The 22,746-nt window shown below is 40.7% G+C and overlaps 1 protein-coding gene and 1 pseudogene across 1 annotated transcript in view; one reads left to right on the plus strand and one right to left on the minus strand.

Moving 5' to 3' along the window:
- ST6GALNAC5 (ST6 N-acetylgalactosaminide alpha-2,6-sialyltransferase 5) overlaps positions 1–22,746 on the plus strand; it is a 171,642-nt gene that overhangs the window by 65,478 nt on the left and 83,418 nt on the right. The gene's annotated exons all lie outside the window — the stretch shown is intronic.
- Positions 17,314–19,949, minus strand: LOC112392737 (transcription initiation factor TFIID subunit 9-like; annotated as a pseudogene).

Here is a 22,746-nt window from a genome sequence, read left to right on the forward strand (position 1 = left end):
AGGGGGGAGGCCAAAAAAGGGGGGGGCCCCCGTACTGAAAAAAAAAAAAAAAAAAAAAAAAATCAGATTATAAGTGATAAGTATGAGCAAAATAAAATAGGTATGATGGATAATGACTGGGAAAAGGCTGGCTTTAGACATCTAGAATACTATCCAGAATTCAGATTATTAGATTGCAATCAGACAGCTAAACAGTCTGCGATTACCTTGGCAAGAATACAACTGGCATAAGACCTGCTGTGTCCATATTTTTGGAAAGCTGAATCTAAATCAGGAGAAAGAATTCTCTTCTGTGAACTCAGGAGTGGGAAACACATCCCAGAAGTCAGCTGAGGTTAGTACAGCCAGTCCATCCTGTCCTCATCCAAGAAACATCCTGAAAACCAGAAGAGAAGAAGCCAGGAAACCTTACACATGAGGGAAATTATTTGTTGGAAACTCAGTCTCTTGTCAGTAAATAGTCCTCTTAGTGTACTGGCATTCAGGCTCTCTCCTTTTACCACTCCTTTGTCTTACCTTTTTAAGCAATTGATTATATAACACTAATAATAAACATATTACCACCCTCACTTGTCCTGATCTTCACAGGGAAAGCCTCCAACTCCATATTCTGTTTCTTTTGTTTAGACTTTGGGTTCTGAACTTACTTTAACTACATGCAGGTTCTGGAAAATGGAGGTTTCCGGGGTTACGTTTGAACGATCTTTGAGTGACAGGCTCCCTTTGGCCACACAGAATTTCAAGAGTGGGATTTAAAAAAAAAAATGTGGCTTTAGTTCAAACTCCAGCAGCTTTTTTCACCTCAGAAATGGAATCTGGCTGTGGTGAGCCCCAGGGAATGTAAACAGAACCTTACCTGTAATTAACCCAGGGCTTCTCTTGTTCTCAATGCAAATGGAGTTATAATTGTATTTCCTTTAGTGGAATAGAAAGCCTGTGTTTCAGAGGGGAGCTGGCAGTGGAATAGAGGACAAACTGTCTAACTGTGACAGCTCCCTCCTATCTCCTTCTAGAAACCTGAATGATAATAAAACTGGAGTTGCATTTGATGTAAGACATATGGTAATTACTATAATAATATTATCACCCGAGTTCTGCAGTGGTTTTGTCAGTGAGGTGCAATTTCACATATTGTCTGCGATAAAATCCCGGCTTTTTTGGTTATTGATAGCAATGCCTTTCTAAAATGGTATAGGTGTTTTGTGACAGCTGCGAAGTGCCTGCTTCATATCCAGGTAATTGGGTTGAGAATAAGGCCTGTGTGCTGAAACCTGAGGATGTAAGAAGTGGTGAAAGCCCAGGGAATACTGTGAATATTTTGGTAGTTATAAACAGGCTAAAAGGAAAGCCTTTCCTTGGCGGATCCTCTGAAGCAATCCTGAAGAAGAAAAAAAAAGAAAGACAGACAGATGGCCCCCTTTTAGAAAGCCTCTGTGGGGTCTTGAGGCATGACTTTGAAATTTTGAGCTAATCAATTATATTATGAGTCTGTAGGTAATATTTTAAAGCTGTATAGAGTGTTCACAAATTAGACTACAATAAATTTCATTTCATTCTGCTCTTGGTTGTTTCCTAAGTCAGATTTCACTTTGCCGCCTAATTTCTGATTTAATAGAAATGACTTCTGCATAATAAGTATGTGGGCAGGTAATAAACACTTTTATTTATTTGTCACAGGAAAATTGGTTCCACAGTATGTTATCCTGAGCTAGGTATATATACTCAATTTTACAGCTGCTTCCAGGGAACCAAATATTGAAGACATGACAGCATGTTAAAATGGACTACTCTAAAGCTTTTTTTGGAAATATGTAGGAAATGAGTAATAACAATAGTACATCTAAGCGATTCTATTGCTGAAATTAATAAAAGGAAACCAATACAAGGTCCAGATAGGGGGAAAAACCAAATTATGGGTTTTTCCCTTTTTAATATCATCTCTCATGCAGAATTCATTTTTTTTAAATCCCACCAAAGACCCGTAAAACAGTGAGCTCTCTTCAGGAGTTATTATTTAGGCACAAATCATCAGTAGTGGCGATGTGGCATTGCATACTCTTGTTGAATGGAATAAATATGTATATGTAAAGGTGTAGATTGGTAATTTAATTTTTCCTTGAAGTGCTAAATAACCAGAAGTAATCTGAATAATTTAGGAATAAAATTTGTGTTGTATAGATGGTTATTATGATTTAAATTCCTTGGTTAGTTCTTTTTTTTTTGAAAAGGAAAACTTGTTCAGATGTTGAAAAATTGAATTGTAAAGTTAGCACAAAACCTAAAGACCCTTGGCCCTAGCATTTAGAGTAAAATATTTGGGATTTGTAAAAAAGATTTATTGTAAGATGGTAATTCAAATCATTTTGATGCAATATAATCCATGAATTATTATTATTACTATTAGTATTAAATCTCTGAAAAGTCCAGGCACTTTCTTTTTTTTTTTTTTTTTTTTTTGGGAAAATTTAATAATTTTTTTTTTTTTTTTGCGGTACTTGGGCCTCTCACTGTTGTGGCCTCTCCCATCACGGAGCACAGGCTCTGGACGCGCAGGCTCAGTGGCCATGACTCATGGGCCCAGCTGCTTCGCGGCATGTGGGATCCTCCCGGACCGGGGCACGAACCCATGTCCCCTGCATTGGCAGGCGGACTCTCAACCACTGTGCCACCAGGGAAGCCCCAGGCACTTTCTTGTCCCTGGGAGTACAGACATGAATAAAATTAAGTCCTACTTTCATGAGCTTACACTTACAAGGTATGGATTTGGTGCCAGACCTTGTATAGAACATTTCAGGTACAATTGATGATAACCCTTGGAGGCATTATACCAATTTCTCAACAAAGTTGAGACTGAGCAGTCATTTGTTAATATGGTGAAGAACCAGGAATAGGCCCAGACTCCCCAAGCACTCTGAACTTTCCTCTAGTGTAATAGGAAGGTTATCTTCTGCAGAGGTAAAAACATTCTTAGTTTTTCAAAAAAAAACAAAATTCAATAAAAACACCTCTAGTTGGGTTGAAAATTTTGCACATATTTGTTTGTTCAACAAATTTGAACACAATTTCCTTTTGTATCTTGTTCTCTGACCATCTTCCAGGGTTCTTACTATTTTTACATTCACTTGAAGCTCATTATGTAATTAAGCTTTTTTTTCTTTTTTGTGGTACGCGGGCCTCTCACTGTTGTGGCCTCTCTGGTTGCAGTGCACAGGCTCCGGACGCGCAGGCTCAGCGGCCATGGCTCACGGGCCCAGCCGCTCCGCGGCATGTGGGATCTCCCCGGACCGGGGCACGAACCCGCGTCCCCTGCATCGGCAGGCGGACTCTCAACCACTAAGCCACCAGGGAAGCCCTGTAATTAAGCTTTTATGCCTTTGCTGTATGTACTATAAATACTGTCCCAGTCTATCACTTTCTTTATTTTGTTGGTACCAGATTTTTAAAGTAAATATCTGATTGATTGTCTTCTATTTGAAGCAACGGATCTATCTTTCAGCTTGAAGTAAGAACCAAACTTGCAGTTTATTTGGTTGTTCATACTCTAAAATAGAGTAGGGAAAACAAACACACCAAAAACACTGGCCCGTTTCTTCTTGTGAATGAGCCTTTCCCCTTGGACAAAAGTTCACCGGCAAGTTTCACTGAAGGATGTTCTTTCTTTGAGACATTATGTGCACATGCTATCGGAGTCTGAAGGAGAAGGAAGCGTTTCTTTGGAGTAGTTCCCACTGTGGGACCAACCCTTACTTTAGAGAGTATTATTATAAGGTAATTAAATAGTATTTGTGAGGTTGCCCAAATGGAGTAAATCTGTGAGATTTATTTTCAGTTTTATAATGTCTTACCTTTTGAAATTGAATTAATCGTTGAGCCACTGATAATGAATCTTAGATACTAAAGATCTTTCTAAGGCCCATAGTAGAGGTTACATGGAGATGTAGTAGAAAGAACATTGGACTTTGTATCAGGAGTTGTGGGTTTTCACCTATAGGTGAGGACATGGACCGAATGATTCCAAGGCCTTCTTAGGAGTGGGCGATTCTGGGACCATTAGAAAATCTTCTTCTTTTTAAATAAGGGTTATTTTCCTTTTTAAAAATGACTCCTCTGTTTTCTCCCCCTTCCTAGATTTAGAGAAGTTTAAGAATGCAGTTGTACATGTTGAGTCTCAGATATCTGAGCTGGCTCTTAGCTATATGGGTTTGAAGTCCAAATGAAAACTTGAAACTGAAGATGCACATTTGGAAGTTGTTAGTAGGCAAATATTATTTAAATCCATAGAAACAGGTAACATAAACACAGGATATTAGAAGAATTCAGAATGGAACCCTGAAAAGATTCAATGTAACAGTTCTATAGAAGAGGAACTGGCCAAGGAGACAGGGAATCATGTCTGAGAATTGAAGATGCCATTTGGTTGTCCAGTGAGGTGCAGAACAGATTATGACATAATGGTCAGTGTCAAGAAATTACACAGACAATAAAGGTTTTTAAAAACAGAACTGTAGTCTAAAATGATACAATAAGGGTATTGGAAGGGCCATGTAATATACCTTACTGATATAATTATTGTTTGAATTCCTATGTAATTTAGGATTTAGAAGAAAGAGCCCTCATAGCCAGTTTTAAAGGGGATGGGGGGAGGGACCAGGAAAGTCTTCGTGAGGAGGAAATAATTAATCTGGGCCTCAAAGTATGGTGGGAGGAGCCAAAGTGAAGACATTCCAGACAGAGGGGAAAAACTAAGCCGAAACAGGAAAAGGGCACACATAGGATATGTTCCAAAAGCAGCATAGAACTCGGTGGTTTCCAGCCAGTCCTTATGTAAATGAGTTTGAGGGCTAAAAGTGGACAGGTAAGTAGGGCGCTATTATGAAGAGATTTAAATGCCAGGTGAGAAGCTTATTCATAAACAGTCAGGTAATTGGAAGTTAGTGAGTGAATCTGAAGTAGAGAAATTTGCTCCAGCTAACCATTTCAAATGGAAATTTTAAAAATCATAGAAGTAGACAAATAATTTCTGACTTATTTATTAAGCATAATTAACTAATACTTGAACCCTTTCAGGCTCAGAGAGCTTCCTTTGGGTAGAAGCAGAAGTATGACTAGAAGAAAAGGGATAAAACTAGAAAAGAAAGTATCCCCTTGTTGACAAAGTCATTCCCATACTCCATCCTCAGTTCCCTGGCACCTCCAAGATACAGGAACTCCTCCAAATTCAGTCCAGTACTTGTTCTCCAAGGAAGGAGAATAAACATCCTCTGACTTGATACCAGATAGGTCCTCCTTTCTCTTTGTTGATAGAAGGATTTTAAGACAGAATCCAAAATCAAAATGGTGCAGGGGCAACGGGCAGGGAGTTTGCAGGTTCCTAAGGCACCAGTGCCGTGTGTTCCAGCCTTCATTCAGCAAATATCTCCCAACCACCATCTAAGCACCAGATGCTCAGAAAATCAGCCTCATTCACTGTTGACAGCCATCAAATCTAGTTGATTCTTAGGATATTGTCTGACTTTTTTCTTCTCCGATTTAGCTGAACAATAACAATTCATAACTCATTCCCTTCAAAAAGGCCCATGAAGAGCTAAGCCTGATCCTGTCCAGAATGGAAAGTTGAGCTTATTTCATCTTCCATCAATTCCCCTTCCTGTCTATCTCTCAGTCTGTCTGAAACCTCAGTGTGTAAGCTACACTGGTGCAAAGAAGGGATGGAGTCAGAGAAACAGTGGATTTCTTCAGGCAAAAGATGAGTCTCCAAGGAGGGAAGTGACAGCAGAATTTGGTGCAGATGGTCGAAAGTAAAAGCTATTGGAAAGTGAGAACTGATTTTTTTCTCTTATAGGTTATTACAAAATATTGAGTATAGTTCCCTGTGCTAAACAATCTGAAAAAAGATACTTATATATGTATAACTGACTCACTTTGCTGTACACCTGAAACTAACACAACATTGTAAATCAACTATACTTCAATTTAAAAAACAAAGAAAAAAACAAACAAAAACAAAGTGAGAATTGATAGGACTTCGTGACCCACTGAAGGTGGAAGGTAGGAGAGAGTAGAGACTCAAAACTGCGTCTGGGGCTTCCCTGGTGGCACAGTGGTTGAGAGTCCGCCTGCCGATACAGGGGACATGGGTTCGTGCCCCGGTCCTGGAAGATCCCACATGCCGCGGAGCGGCTGGGCCCATGAGCCATGGCCACTGAGCCTGCACGTCTGGAGCCTGTGCTCCACAACGGGTGAGGCCACAACAGTGAGAGGACTGCGTACCGCAAAAAAAGAAAGAAAAAAAACCTGAGTCTGAAGTCACACTCCCAACTTAGAACAGGAAGGAAGCTGGGCCTGTGTGTGTGCCTGTTTGTCGTTGGTCGGGGAGGGGTGTTTAGGAGGTTCATTCTGGGCACATTCCTTGGAGATGCCACATTGAGATGTTTTGTAGATAATCAAATATCATCTCCCTCTCTAGAGAGTGGCCTGGGCTGGAGAATATAGGTCTGGGGATGAGCAACAAAGCAGTGGTTAATAGAAGCCAAAAAATAAAAAAGGATAAGATTACTTCAGGAGGGCTTGTAGAGCAGAGGTCCTGAACTAGCCCTGCAGGTGTTTTTGGTTTTGCTTGTCATTTATTTTTGATTCTTGTTTTTGATGATTTGACAATAAAAGATTTTTCTGAAAGACCAAAGTTTTGTAAAATCACACACTAAAATAATAGGACTTTATGGGGGAGATAAGGTTGAGACAAATCACTCAAAACCCATGTTTGTAACCAGAACATTAATAAAAATAAAAATAATCTTATTAAATTATCAGCACAGTTAAAAAGCTTGTTAAATTCCTAATAATTTTTTTTGGTGAGAACATTTATGTTTTACTCTCTTAGCAAATTTCAATTTTACGATACAGTGTTATTAACAATAGTCACTATGTTTTACATTAAAGCCTCAAATCTTATTGATCTTATAGCTGAAAGTCTGTACCCTTTTACCAACTTTTTCCTATTTCTCCCCCTAATCCACCCCCTCTCAGCCCATGGCAACCACTTTTCTACTCTCTGTTTTTAAGGGTTTGGCTTTTTTTAAAAAATTTCTCATATAAGTGATATTATGCAGTATTTATTTTTATCTGTCCACCTTGTTTCACATAGCACAGTCCCCTCAGGTTCCATCCACGTTGTTGCAGATGGCAGGATTTCCCTCTTTCTCATGGCTGGGTAATATTCCATTGTGTATATATACCACATCTTCTTTATCCATTCATTCGCTGATGGGCACAATTGGCTATTGCGAATAATGCTGGGGTAAACACGGGAATGTAGATCTCTCTTTGATATCCTGTTTTTATTTCCTTTGGCTATGTACCCAGAAGTAGGATTGCTGGATCATATGGTAGCTTTATTTAATGGAACTTTCATACTGTTTTCCATAGTGGCTGCACCAGCTCACCTTCCCACCAACAGTGTGCAAACGTTTCCTTTTTCTGCATTCTCACCAACACTTGTTGTTTCTTGTCTTTTTGATGATAGTCATTCTGATAGGTGTGAGGTGATAGCATTTGCATTTCCCTGATGATTAGTGATGTTGAGCACTTTTTCATGTGCCCCTTGGCATCTGTAGGTCTTCTTTGGAAAAATGCCTATTCAGTTCCTCTGCCCATTTTTTAATTGAATTGTTTGTGTTATTTTGCTATTGAGTTGTATGAGTTCCTTATATACTTTGGATATTAACCTCTTATCAGCTATATAATTTGCAAATATTTTCTTTCATTCACAGTTTAAAACCATTTTAAATTCTCAATAAATGTTTTTAAAAAAGAGAATGACTAACAGCTTGATAGAAGGTGGTGTGAGGAAGGGTTGAGGCTGCTGAGTTGAAGAAGAAAGAGAAAATGTACTAATTAAGGCAAACACCCAATAAGTATTTCCAAGCCAGAGTGTATGCAGCCATAAAGGAAGAACGGAATGAATGTACTTTGTGTACTTTGCGCTCAGCAACTGTTACTCCTTGGTGTCAGATGATGAGAAAAACCAGTAGAAAACGAACACGAACCTGTCCCAGGTATTGATATCAGTCTCATCTTCACCAGGGGGACACATAAAAGAAACATTCCTTTTCCTCCTCTGTCCTACCCGACCAATAATATTTATACTTGCAATTCCTTGCTCTCAGCAAGGGCCCTGAAGAGATCAAAATGACTGTATTCCAATTTGAATGGCTTTAGCACAAGGGTATTCAGTATCCGTTAGCCACAGCCTGCACCACTCCCTATTGTCTTTACACCCCCTCCTATCCCAACCATTCCACACGTTTATGTTTCCTGCTTTCTCTCTGTTGGATTTTCACTTGCAGGCCCTTGTGTAGAGAAGGAAAGAATTTAGGGGAAAAGCTCACTTTTGAGGGCAGGCTAGGAACTAAAAAGTGGTCACCAGAGAGGTAGATGGAGCATCAGAAGAAAATGTTAGAGCTGAAACCAGAGGACGGGAGGATTTCAGAAAAGCAGAGTCACGAGTGTGAGATGCAATGGAGAGGTCCTAAGAGAGCATTGGATTTATGGAGCAGTACAGCACTGGTAGCTCTGCCAGGAGCAGTTTGTGCATGGTATGGTGAGGGCAGGGGCAGGCTGCCACACAGGGAAACGGGGCTGCAGAGAGGGAGGAGGGAACGTGCTCCACTCTTTCAAGAAATTTGATGGGGAAAGAAAGGAGAGAGGAGCAGCTTTTACAGGGAGGCACGTTGAGAGAATTCTCTTTGTACGACAATGAGAGAATTCTCTTTGTACGACGAGGAACACTTGAGCATACTATTTTTAGACTGAAGACAAGTAGCTACTGGAGAGGAAAAGGGAAATGATTGAAGATGAGAGAGCGAGAGCACGAGAAAAGACTAAATGGAACAACTCTCCAGGGAGCTTATTTCCATTACATAATTCACTAAACAAACGTGGATTCGTCTCTGTTTCGGTTCTAGCGCCCTCAGACTGGAGGTATGATTTCTGGCAATACATTTACAGAATCTCCCCTGCCCCTCTTGACACACACCCCAGTAACTGCTCTGGGTAGAGCTTTTGTAAAGATCCCCGTACTATAGTGACAAGGACCAGAAAGCATCTGTTGGCAGTGCTTTTGCCAAATTGGAATGAAGTGTTGCATCCCTGGAACAGCCAGGAACTGACGCAGGCCATCTCTGTTGTGACCCAGCCGTGAAGGCGGTGAGCGGATCTTCAGGATGAATGAAACCCCTTTATTACTGATATATCGCCTGTCTCATTATACTTAACATTTCAAACGTTATTAATTTTTAATTATTTACATTTAATTATCTGCATCACTTAAGCATCCAAATTCCACAGCTCATGTTCTCAATGAAATATTTACTAAACAATCAATCCGTTTGGATTCCACAGAGCTGAATATTTTCAATTTGCAGCAAACCTCTCCTCCAGGAGGCTGCCTTCTCATACTTGTGTTTTGGATGGACATGGCTGCACTCTGGGCGCTTGCGGCTTCAGCTGTGGCATCCGCTCTGTCTCAGGGATGCTCTGTCAACTCTAACGGGATGGATGGCCCTGCTCAACATTAGTGTTAGCAGGTTGAGCGCCATGGGGACACTCACGCCATCTCCCTTCTCATTTCTTTTCTGTTAGGGCTGGAAATGCATTAACAGGGAGCCAGTTCTGGTGATAGGAAAGCGAAACAGTCTTATTGGTGGTCAAAAGACAGAGGCAGGATGAAAACTAATCATAGCTCCCACAAGAGATGGTCACTCACACAACTGATCAAACAGCTGACTTTTCCTTGCAAAATCAGGACCCACTGTCAATGAGAATGTCATTTCCAGAGCAAAGGCCAAGGAAAGCAGGCTTATTCCCTGACACAAATATCCCACAGCTCCATCATCCTTTGTGCAGGAGGAGGGGGCCCAGGGTCTACAAAATGTACACTGGTTTCACTTGGTTTTCCAAGAGTGGAGTTAGAATTATGCTAATCTACCTGTGCTCACAAGTGGGGTCTCCCTTGCAGCCTCTTACAAGATCACTGAGAGGGTTGATTATATGATGTATCCGGGAGAGTCGTTGAGAGTAAGGGATATGCGTTAGACCTTCATTCATTCCACAAGTATTTACTGATCACCTGCCGTGTGGCAGACACTGGAGAGGCAGAGGCAAACAAGACAGACCTAGTCGCTACTTTCATGGAATTTATATTCCAATAAAAGTAAGTCTCCGGAATTTGAATCATGACTGCCACCTACTTGCTGAATGACTTTGCATAAGTTAATGAACCTCTACAGGCCTCAATTTCCTTATCTGAAAATGGGAGTAATCAGAGTGTCTCCCTCATAGAGTCACTGTGATGATTATTTAGTTTTGCACGTGCAAATGCGTGTGAAACTCAGGTATCGTAAGACTGGCACCCATAGCCAGCTTCACTGAGTTGTTGTAGCTTCGTTATGCACGTATAGTTTCACTAAAACTTGTATTTGAGGCATTTAACAGAATTAACATTTTAATTATGAGTATTAAATTAAAATTGTTATTACGGGGCACAGCTCTAGTTTAAGGAGCAGTTGGAGACAAGATACAGAAGATGTGGCTGTGGTGACCAGATGTTAGAGAGGAAGGACTTCGGAGTTCAGGTAAAGTCAGACCCATTAGTATGCAACCTGGCATGAAATAAGTGTTCAATAAACACTAGTTGTTGTCAGTATTATTACGCTTATTAGGTCCTGAAGTCTTCATAAATAAATAAGACGGACATAATGGAGCACAAGTGTGGTACTTGTACGTATCAAATAATAATAAATGTTAGCTCACACAGACTTGTGTTCGTGTGCTTTTTTATGACAGGCTGTTTCAAACATGTATTAAATGGAAGGGACCTTAGAAATGATGCCATCTGGCTCCCTCAGGGTGATGAAACCTGAGATCCTTAGAAGTAAAATAACTTGCCCAAGTCACATAGTGAGTGGTAAACCGGAAAGCTAAATCTGGTCTTTTGCCCCAGCTGGAAAAGTCTGCTGTACCTACACTGCCTCTCTTCGAAATACCTCACCTCACATTTGATGAAAATGATGATAAGTTAGGTCCACACCACATGGCAGCTGCAAACACCTTTCCCTTTCATGCCAAGCTTAGCTACAAGCTTTGGAGTGCACCTATTCTGTCTTCGCTGGCTCCTCACTTTTCTGCCACCTGCCTTTTTGGGTTCATAATAAAAATAAAATCCAAACACAAAAATCGTAAGCCTGGGCTTCCCTGGTGGCGCAGTGGTTGAGAGTCCGCCTGCCGAGGCAGTGGACATGGGTTCGTGCCCCGGTCCGGGAAGATCCCACATGCCGCAGAGCGGCTGGGCCCGTGAGCCATGGCCGCTGAGCCTGCGCGTCCGGAGCCTGTGCTCCGCAACGGGAGAGGCCACAACAGTGAGAGGCCCGCGGACCGCAAAAAAAAAAAAAAAAAAAAAGATCGTAAACCTGACAATCGTAGCTGGTTTCACTGGATGGCTTAGTTATGCTTGTAGAGATTCACTGAAAACTTATTTGGAGCCTCAAAAAATTAGCATTTTTATTGTGAGTATTAACTAAAAATTGTCATTACTGGGCACAGCTTTAGTTAAGTAGCAGTTGGAGGCAAGATACAGAAGCTGTGGCTACGGTGACCAAATGTCAGGATTGTCAACTCAGTAAGCTTGGGTGATGAGTCAGACATTGGGTAATTTCTTGTATCACACAAATCTCTTAGGAACTACCTCTGTTCCTTCTGAAACATACAGTGTTGTGCTCAGTGGTTTGCACTGAACATATAACAGGCAGCATTCAGAAAACTTGGTTGGCAGCTCCTTCTAAAATAGACCTGAGTTTATCTTTGTGGCATATAATTTCTCATGCTGAGGAGTTCACATTACCATCAACATAATGACAGGGCCTACAGCAGGCAGTCCTGAAGTACTTCTAAATCCAGGTGCCCCCAACACCACAGCTCTTTCTAGCAGGCTGGGGAGAAGACTATCGAATTCCATCCATGAGCAATCAGATACAAGTAACATGAGAGCTTAACCAGAAGCTTCCACCCGCACCCCTCCCCCCACCCCCATGTCTCAGTATGTAATTCATGCTTTTAATTCAGTATTGTGACAAGACAGTACATCTAGTTCACGGAGACCAGTTCTAAAATATGAAGACATGTTAGTGGCCAAGGTTCGGGTTGTACACATTTCAAATGGTATGGGATTTCTCTGGAGTACAACAATACATATTGTGTTCTTTAGTGAAAGTAGGGTGTGAGTTTGCACACGTAGGGTGCAGCAGGAAGGTTGTGGCTGCCCAGCAGATAATTTATTTAGTCGTCGTGTGCTGAGGAGTACAAGGGTTTGAGTGTAGACCCATCAAAAGAGAGGAGGCCTGTGTGTCCCCACTGCTGCTTCTCTTACCCTAAGGGTGCCCAAGGTGATAGCTTTCATCCTGGTAGGATGCAGAAGTGCTTCCCCTGATATACGGTGCCAGAAATCTAGTAGTAAACGTGTCCTGGTTCTGTCTGAGAATGCTGGCAACAATTCCTGTGGAATTGCTTTCACTTTTTAAAAGAGAGAAATAGATGGCTATTAGGTCACTTCCACAGCTAACAGTTTATAGGTCAAGATGATCCGGAGCTAAGAAATGTGATAGTTATTATGAAAAAGGGAAAGCTTTGTTCAGCAAAGAATTTTTGTTTAATCATAGGCCCAAGGAGGCTGAGTATAAAAAGTATTTAAGGTACCAAGAATAAGTTAGATTGCCCCCTCTCTATCTTCCTTTCTTATCCACCTAATTATTTATTCTGCACCCCTTACCCACCCCTGAGAATGTGAGCCACATGGAGGTAGGGATGCTTGTCCATTTGCTCACTGTGTATCCTCAGGGCTTTACACAGAGTCTGGCATATGCAGTTATTGAGTATATACTCACTGGCAAGCAAATGAATGAATGAGTGAATTATAATCTGAAAAACTATCCTTCCAAACGAATTCATTTGTGGAAATAAGCTAGCACATTGCCTGTAAAGCAGCTTCCTTGAATAAGGACAAGCTTTAAGGTTCACAGGAGATTTTAGCATCAGCCTAATGACACCGATTTCCCCTGGAAACCGCTCTCTGCTTCTCTCTCCCAGTTTGTCTTCCCCAGCATTTTTTTTGGATCTGTAGTTATAGCTTTTTCTCTCCAGAATTCCCCTGAGGAGAAATTGTCTTTTCCTTACATTTGGATCTTAGCAAATTGAGGAAAACCAACTTAGGTGAACATCTGACCATCTTTGGTTAAAAAAAGAGGCCAGGAAGCTCACGACAGACCATGGCACTGCTGCCTTAGGGGTTGCTGGGCAGCTTGGGCCCGACTCAAGAGTGGTTCTCCTGGGAAACTGGGATTGACTCAGTAGAAGTGCCAGTGCCACGCCAGTCACAGGGTGAAGCAGCTGTGGCGTGGGCCCTACACGGCGAGGGTCTGTAAAACCCTCCTTACTGTCCCGAGCCCCGTCGGGAGTTCTAAGATTCCAGGACTCACCTAAACCTGATAAAGGGTGTCCAGAGGGCCCGGGGTTAACGCTGAGTTGTTAAGTACAAGATTGCGGTTTCCAATAAAATGGGTTTGTGATGCCTGAGGTGATTTTGCGGGAGAAAAAAAGGAAGATTAAAAAGGCTGTGTCAAAATAGTGTTTTGATAAGACCAGAAGCATAATTTTAGAAAATGGAAAGTAGTAGGCATGCAGTAGAAAATGTGCTTGGCCCTGCCCTCCCGGGAGGAACGGGGGTGATAAATCATCCCTCGCTATTTCCAATTTTTCAGGTGTCAAATAGTTCTACATTTTGTAGACTTAAATTTTCTACATTGTGAAAAAAGAATGAATGTACAACCCCATATATTTAAGCTTCTATTATTGCATTTGCCATCTTATTTTAATTTTTGGAAAATATTTCGTTTACCCTTTTCAGGAATATATATGATCCCGTGCTTTACTTCCTCGTGAAGGAGGGAGAGTTAAATAATAAGCTTCTTGGTTTAGGAAGAACTAATTAGTAAATTTTCCTCCTGTTCTCCAGGCCTGTGGCAACTATTTCTTTCCTGACAACTGAACTTTGCATCCCAACCTCCATTACTCTTAACAGAAGCCAAGCATTCTCTCCCCCTTGCTGTGCTATGAGAATCATTTTTCCTCTGAGTGGAGTAATGGCTGTGAAGTCATTTAGGTATTCACAGAAAAAATAGCCTTTTACTGTTGTTTTTTATTCATTCCCGGAATGAGGCTAAGAGAAACCCTGTTCCATTTTACTGTAAATACTATTAATCCAGAGATGACTTCTTAGTATACAGACATGACTGGTTTGAATTTAAATGAGTTGATATTCAGAGTTTTCATCTAGATTTAGATAAAACAAAAACTTATCCAGTGACTGTGGTTGAATTTAGAGTTGCTATTTAGATTGCCTAAACAATCTTCTATTATATTTTCAGTACACCAGGTATGAAAAAAAGAGAGTAAGAGCTACATTCCACAATTCTGAGGTATATTAGATCCTGAAAGTATCTACTTCACCTCCCTTATTGCTGACTTATTCTTTCCTGACCTCATTCCCAAAGAAACTCACCCATTTCCTCCACCAGGTCCAGGACCAATATCTTATTTTAAGTAAGAAGTTTTCACTCAAAAATAGGTAGACTTTTGAATTTGACAAAGTAGAGATTAGAGTTATGATGCTGTTTTAAGAGAAGAATTGGGAGGTCTGATTCCCAATCTACATAATAATTCAACAGAGTTTAAGGCTGTCTTTAGCACTTTGCATTAGCAGCAAGCAATTACCTCCAAATAGAATGAAATGAGGGTCAAGAATGGTCTCAAGCAATCAAGTGGAAGTGTTACTTGCTTTACTGAGCATGCTAATACAAAGCTGCATTTGGAAGAATTAACGAAGAAAAATGCCTCCAACCCAAATTGCCTTGTGAGCTTTTTTTGCAAGAGTGGGCCAGAATGGTTTGTGGATGATAAAAAAGTTTAAATTGTTTAGTTTTAATACTTTAGATGACTTTACCTAGGAATTTAAGTGATTTGGGATTCATGTTTTTCCGTCTAAATTTAATGATGCATTCTATGTACATAAGGATAAGCAGACATACATTTTTTTGTACATGTAACTTAACTATTTTCAAATAGATGTGCCTATCCCTGAATGGATAGGTTGGCATCCTACCAAATTACAAAATTAAGTAGATATGAATTAGTATATGGAAGTGTTACTGAACCAAACTTGGGTTCGCCCACCCACCACCCAGCAAAGCCAATCAACTGACACAAAACTTCTGTGAAGGAAAGTACAGTGTCTATTTGCAGGGTGCAAAGCAAGGAGAATGGGCAGCTCATGCTCAAAAGACCCAAATTCCTCTATGGTTTTCAGGGAAGGTTTTTAAAGGCAACGTTGGGGTGAGGGTTGCAGGGTGCATGACTTTCTTTTGATTAGGGTGGTGGTTAGGTGACAAGGTGGAATTTTAGGAATATCAATCAACTTTCCCGTTCCAACCAGTCTGGGGTCAGCACGTTGTCACCATCCTCCACCTGGTCAGGGGTCTTAATTTCTGCATAACAGCTCAAAGATATGCATCAGACTGTTATGTATATTCCTTCAGGAGGATTCTGTCTTATCACTAAACTGTTGTTCAAGCTATCTTGTCTAATTGCTTTTCCTTTGTTTCTGCATTCCATCACTTCTCTAATTAGTAACCGTTTGAGTCTTCTCTTTGGAGCTCAGGGAAGGCATAGGAGACTAAAATCTTTTCTACAGACAAGAAAGGGTGAGGAACGCAGACACTTTTGTACATGGGAGGGCCTCACAGGGTCCTGCTCAATTTCAATCCCCCCCTTTTCTTTAATACTTCTTACTCCTGAGGGGAACAGGTGTGGGACAAGAAAGGGAATTAAGTTTTAGATAGAGAGGTTAATCATACTTGTCAGGGGAACTCGGTTTTAGCAGGGGCCCCGGTTTCCGAAGTACTAGCTGAGTTCAGTTCCTCTTGTGAAATTCTAGGCTCATAAAACGTACCGATCCAAACTCAAACACATTTTTATTTACTCAGTTATCCATGATTCCAGTCTGCATGGGCAACAATTCAAATTCATAACAATAATTTATTTATTAGCAACAGACTAACTTTGAGAATAAAAATGCAGCCAGGTCGAGAGTTCCTACATTTGCTTTTTTTTTTTCCATTAGACATTAACTGAAGTTTAGGATGAATAATATTTTATACATCTAGGTTGATGATAATATAAATAATCCTGGTCTAAAATCTGTATCCTGTAGCTTTAAAAACATTTTTTCTGGGAGCTTCCCTAATGGTGCAGTGGTTAAGAATCCGCCTGCCAGTGCAGGGGACATGGGTTCGAGCCCTGGTCCTAGAAGATCCCACATGCCACGGAGCAGCTAAGCCCGTGGGCCACAACTGCTGAGCCTGCACTCTAGAGCCCGCAAACCACAACTACTGAAACCCATGCACCTAGAGCCCATGCTCTGCAGCAAAAGAATCCATCGCAATGAGAAACCCATGCATCGCAAAGAAGAGTAACCCCCACTTGTCACAACTAGAGAAAGCCTGCGCACAGCAGCCAAAAATAAATAAATAAAACAAATAAATATATTAAAAAAAAAGAAATTTCTTCTCTATCATGTAACAGGAAATAAGTAGAGATTAAGCTCTCTTAAAATAATTAAAGAAAACAATTTAGATGATACAAACTTTATTTAACACTTCATGAAGCAAACAGTCTCCATTCCCAAGGGTCCAGAGAACCTCAAAATGGACTGGAAGGCAGGAAGCTTTTATAGGATAAAGAATGAGGAATAGAGAAGGGAAATTTTAAATGAATAAGGAAAAGGGAATATGTATAGAGCCCCGAGTTGGCTTGGCATGTGGGGATTGGTTGACTGTATATGCTGCATTTCTGGTCAGGTGGAACATTTATAGGGACTTGAAAGTTACATGTTTCAGTTTGCTGACATGGCACCCAAGGCAGAAGCAGCTCCATCTTGGACCTAGACATTTATTTCAACAACTCTTTAAACTAAATTAGTAACTTTATTTATTTTTTTTTCAAGAGGAAAATTAGTTTTTATTTCAGATATTGTAGTAAGAAACTCAATTGGTATCTTCTTTTTTTTTTTAATTGAAAATTATGATAACCATATTTACTCATTAAATACTGTTTTTCTAAAACACAGCTTGGAAACAGCCAGCATGCATGTTTAACCTCAGTACAATGGATTTAAAACCAAGTATGCATGTTATATGCATCAAGGCTAGATTACAAATTATCATGGTCATTATTATCTTCACATTTTATTTTCAATGCATTTGATGATTCACTGGCAGTATTTTGTGATGACACCATGTTAGTGGTAATAAGAATGTCTTTGGACCTAATTAATGATGGATTAATTAGAACATTCTGAACTGCTGATGTTGCAGGAATTGATGCTTTCACAGCTAGGGATTGTGAGTGGGCATCTGTACTGTGAACCTTTGCCCTCTGAGGGACACTGGCTTCCCTACTTTAGTTGACACAGACATGGTGTGTGGGGTTGGTGTGTCAAGTGTGGGAGTACTTGGTCTGCTAATAACTGAACCAACACTTTATCGCAGAACTGTTCTTCTTCCCACAAAAGTAGATCCTTGTTTTGTAAAGACTTAAATCTATAATTTGGAGCAGTCAAGGAGTATCTACTAGTTGGCAATCTAGAGCCTGAACATGGCTTGATCAATGGCAAAGGGGTTTGATTTCTTTGCTTTGTGATATCTAATAAAAAATGTCTTGGGGGAGGAGAGGTAAATGACTCAGAATCTTCTCTTCCTTCATTACCTTCATTTCTGTCAGCTGCGGACAGGACATGAAGACCCAGAATTAATCTGCACATTAAAATGATTAACCATAAGGCTATGTAATTCAGAAGGAAGGAGTGGGGCTGAAAGGCTGAGAAGGAAAAAGAAATGAGACAGGAGATAGGATTGTTTTCTTTGCTGTGCAGAAGCTTTTTAGTTTGAGGTAATCCCACTTGTCTATTTTTGCTTTTGTTGCCAATGCTTTTGATGTCAGGTCCATGAAATCACTGCCAAGACCAATGTCATGAAGCTTATCCCCTGTTTTCTTAAGGAAAATTAGTAACTTTAAATGAGGGATTGTTAAAGTTAAAAGATCATGATTATTAAAAAGTTACAAAATTATTGAAAGTTTACCAAAGTATTTAATTCACCTTCAAAGTTTATCTTTTATCTTATAAGGGTGTTTTTTTTTAGTACATATTAAAACAAGAAGGGAACACTTGGGGAAACTAGGGCCAGAAGAGAAAATTTGGGCATGTGTATAAATTCCCCTCAAATCCCTGTATCCTGCGCTGACACATTTATGTTTCTAAGCAGGATAACAGGAGAGGATCTCTAAAAAAAAAGTGCAAAACGTTGAATCCTGAAGAAGTCTCCTGTCCTGCATTCTGCCCCACCTTGTCATCCTCAGATGCAATGGGCTTGATAAATTAGAAGAAAGGTCAGGATAAGGTAGGCTATGCTTCAGTAATAAATAAACCTCAATGAGTAAATTGTTTAAGACACTGAGGATTTTATTCTTCACTCAAAGTCCAGAGTGAATCAGGTGACCCTCTCCTATCCTGTGGCCTGCAAGGTTGCTGTGTCAAGAAAAGAGGAAGCCAAAAGTTTCCCCACATGTCTGTAGGGGCCAAGAAGTGCCCTCGTGACACTTCTTCCACATTTCATTGATTGTAACTCAGCCACATTATCCCAACCTAAGGGAGTTTGGGCCAGCAAGGGGACATGAAGTGGGACTTAGACGTCTCTGCCTCAGAAGACTTTCTGACTCCTGTAAGCTCCTCCTACCTAAGTGATCAGCTCCCTGATTTCTCTCCTCAGAACCAACATCCCCCCAAAGAAAGAGAACTGGCCAGTGAGAATGAGAGAGAGAGAGAGAGAGTAAATGGGAATACTACGTCTCCTACCAAGCCCCAGAGCACAGATTTCCAGAATAGCACCATATTCCAATGTTAGAGACTCCAGATCATCCCACACATCATTTGATTAATGAGTGAAAAAAGAGAGAACGAAAACTATTGAAATAAGACTATAAACAAGAATATACTTCTCACTCTACTTCCCTTCCTCCCATGTGACTACTCCCACTATAGTGAATCTGATAAAATGTATGTCTGGTTTTCTTACTCCAAAACATATCAAGAACCATAAGCTTCCTTAAGCTCAAGTGACTCGTTTTCAACCTCATCTTCATTTGTTAAAGGGCAGCTATTATTATATGAAAAGAGCCTTTTCATATTCTACATATTCTGTGACATTGGGGTCACCAGCATGAGTGACACTTTCTGGACTCATCCAACCAACATTTTGAATGTCTTCCAGGTGCCGGCTCTTGTGCCAGGTTGATGCTTGGGCTGTACTCTTCTCTAGGAGCTCACGGTCAGCAGCTGCCGTCTGAGTCTGGGCAGATACGTTACAGGAAACATAACTACTGTTTCTTGTAAGCCACGCCCTGAGGTGCGTCGCTGGGTCTGTGCTCAGCCAGAAAAGGAAAAGGGCCCCTGAGGCACCAGTTGCTCACTGCTCCTGAATAATCACATCCAGGATGGGGTGGCATATGCATTAAAGACAACAATTTTCACTGTTCTCATGGGAGTTAAAAATTGGAATTAGTTTTTCCCAAAGCCAACTTCAACTCTCTCCAACAGTCAGATTTTATTTGAGACCTGGGGGGCAGGGGAGAAGACGATGTTCATTGGTGCCTGTTTGGAACTCACTTTTGCCATCAGAGAGGCTCCTGGCCAGCCGTGATGCTGGCCCACAGCAGGTGGGACTGAAGTGGGAGCAGAAGCTGTGAGCCAGGACTCCAGGAGGTGCACTTCCTAGACCCAGCTCTTCCATTAACTAGCTCTGCGACCTTGAAGGAGTCCTTTGGCCCCTCTGACCTTCAGTTTCCTCATGTGTAAAATCGAATGCTTAGACTAGACAGGCCTCTCTCAGCTGAGACACCCGGTTATTCTGGACTTCTGTGTTCCTACCTCTGTAATTGAGGTCCCCAGCCCTGTGTCACATGGGGCCTGCAGGGAGGATGCACTGGTACACTGTCATCAGAGTGATCAACTTCAGAGGCATCCCCCCTGCAGAGACTTGCCAAGAGAAAAGTATTAGATATGTCACCTCCAGAACTCTCTGGCATTGATTTTTTCCCCTACAACTTCCAAATGTTCACTGTAGTCACAGAATGAAGAAGGAAATAATCCTTCTCCAGCCAGTAAAGTCAACAAGTGGAATGGCTGGGGATCTCTGCACCCATGCGTACATCACCGAGACAGCCTTGCCAAAGGGTACTTAACCCGTTGCTGAGGGTTTAGAGAGAGGCAGTTATTGAAGGCAGTGCGCTGCCTGTCACTGGGAGCCCAGTTCACCCAAGAGGACTTGCCACGTGGTATCGTGGAGGGACAGACCTTCAAAGAGGCTCAGCCTTCTCCTTGCATTCACACACATATTTTGCAGATAAAGGAACTGAAGCTCAGGGAGCTTGACTAGCCCAAGATCATGAACATTGGGCAGATCTGAGATGAAAACTTGCATCTTCTGTCTGACTCCTGACTTACAGGCCTAAGCTCTTACACCACACTGTGCTAGAGAATTCATAGACACACTCACTGAAACTTGAACCTGGTATCAATAATAGTCATATGGTAATGATAGTGCCAGCAATGGTAATTATATATACCACATATTTATGTTATATGTGTATCTTATGTATTACACACACACACACACACACACACACACACACACACACACCATTTATTGAGCAGCCACCATTAACCAGGCACTGTGCTAGTCATTTTATATATCTTATCTCTGTTTTTTACAATAACTATAAGATATAATCTCTTGATTATCATTCCTAACTTACAGGTAAGAAAACTGAGGCTTAAGGAGATGAACTCACTTGTTCATTTGGTGACATATAGTCCACTCATTCCGCTGAACCAATTTTTCAAAAGTCTTAACTATGTATGGGCATTAAACTAGTCACCATGGTGGGATTTAGAAATAAATTAGGGAAGAGCTCTTCCTCAAGGAGATAATAGAAACCTCTGACATAAGCCACAGATTTATGTGACAGCAGTATAAGGGAGAAGATGTCAGAAGAAAGATTTGGCTATATTGAGGAATTCAGAGAAAAGGATGATTTTTTTCCATACTGAATGGATTAGGAAAGGAAAGGCAAGGTAGCTGAACTGAACCTCGATAGAAGGGTAGGTGCTGGGCACTGGAATCGGGGTGAAAGGCCTTCCAGAATAAACAGAAGCACAGAGCCCGAAAGTAGCTACACATGGAACCAACAGCAAATTGGTTGGGAAGTTTGATCTCTGACCAGTATATGCCACAGCAAAGGGACACTGAGTGTAAAATATTTAGTAGGTAAAGGCCCAAGGTGACTAATCCCATGAACCACCAGTTGTAAAGAAATCTTGCTTTCAGATATTGTTATACCAAAAGAAATGGAAAAACCACTAGAAAACTTGGAAATTTGGCGTCTAAGCTAAAAGCAAAGTGGAACTGACCCAGCCCACAGTGAGACTCTTCATGGGAGAAACTAGAGCATCTTCCTTTAAAGTCAAAAGGGTTTACAGTTGTAGGAGGTCGTTGATTCTGAACATACATATCTGAACATACAGGAAGTCAAATCAGTCTCCCAGAAACAGAACATCTGCAAATGGTAAAATCCTGATGTGGCACAGGTAACCTACATCACCACTTTAAAGGGGAGTGGTGATTTGTCTCCACTGAAGTAAGAGAGAGGATTGGACTTAAACTAACGTTGTGCCAGTAAATGTTTACATACTAGCGCTCTTTTAAAATGTGCATATGTCCATGCTTCAGTTTATTATGAATTTTATTGCTCGAAAGGCAGTACACACTTTAGAAACAATAATAAAATACTACTACTACTAAGATACTAATATACAATACGCTTTGTTGTAAATTCCATATAGCCAACTGGTCCTCACAGAATGCTTTCATTGATTTTTTCAAAATTCTTGTGCCTGTAGACAATCTGTGGTTGCAATTAATGAATGAGTATAGTCCCAACATGAATGTGGTTGATATTTTTGGTTACCTAATTAGAAGAAAGAGAAACAAAAAAGACCAGTGTTGGAACTTTTCTCACTCAGGACAAACCTGAATCAAAACGTAACTTCTTTGCAGAATCAAACAGTAGTTTTCAAATAATAGAAGACTTTTTTCAATTTGATGCTATTCATGATGTAATGGTTACAGACATAGCACACTTTAAAGCTTAATTTACAATATTAACATTTTCTCCATTACTTTTTTTGCAATCAGCTGTACAATAAACCAAGTTCTGATTTGTAGTGCGTACTTATTTCTGTGATATAAACACTCTCATATGGCTGGTTTCCAGCTACCAATGAGATATCATTGAATGCAGAGTAGGGAAGAGAGGCGTAGTAGCAGAACTTGTATGATATTTCCACTGTTATGGACTGAATGTTTGTATCCCCCTAAAATTTGTATGTTGAAGCCCTAACTCCTAGTGTGATTGTAGTTGAAGGTGGGGCCATTGGGAGGTAATTAAATTAAGATGAGGTCATGAGGGTAGGGCTCCCATGATAAGATTAGTGTCCCTATTAGAAGTGGAAAAAACACCACAGCTTGC

The sequence above is a fragment of the Neophocaena asiaeorientalis genome, unplaced genomic scaffold, assembly GCF_003031525.2.
Source record: "Neophocaena asiaeorientalis asiaeorientalis breed wild unplaced genomic scaffold, Neophocaena_asiaeorientalis_V1.1 scaffold15, whole genome shotgun sequence".
Classification (NCBI taxonomy): domain Eukaryota; kingdom Metazoa; phylum Chordata; class Mammalia; order Artiodactyla; family Phocoenidae; genus Neophocaena; species Neophocaena asiaeorientalis.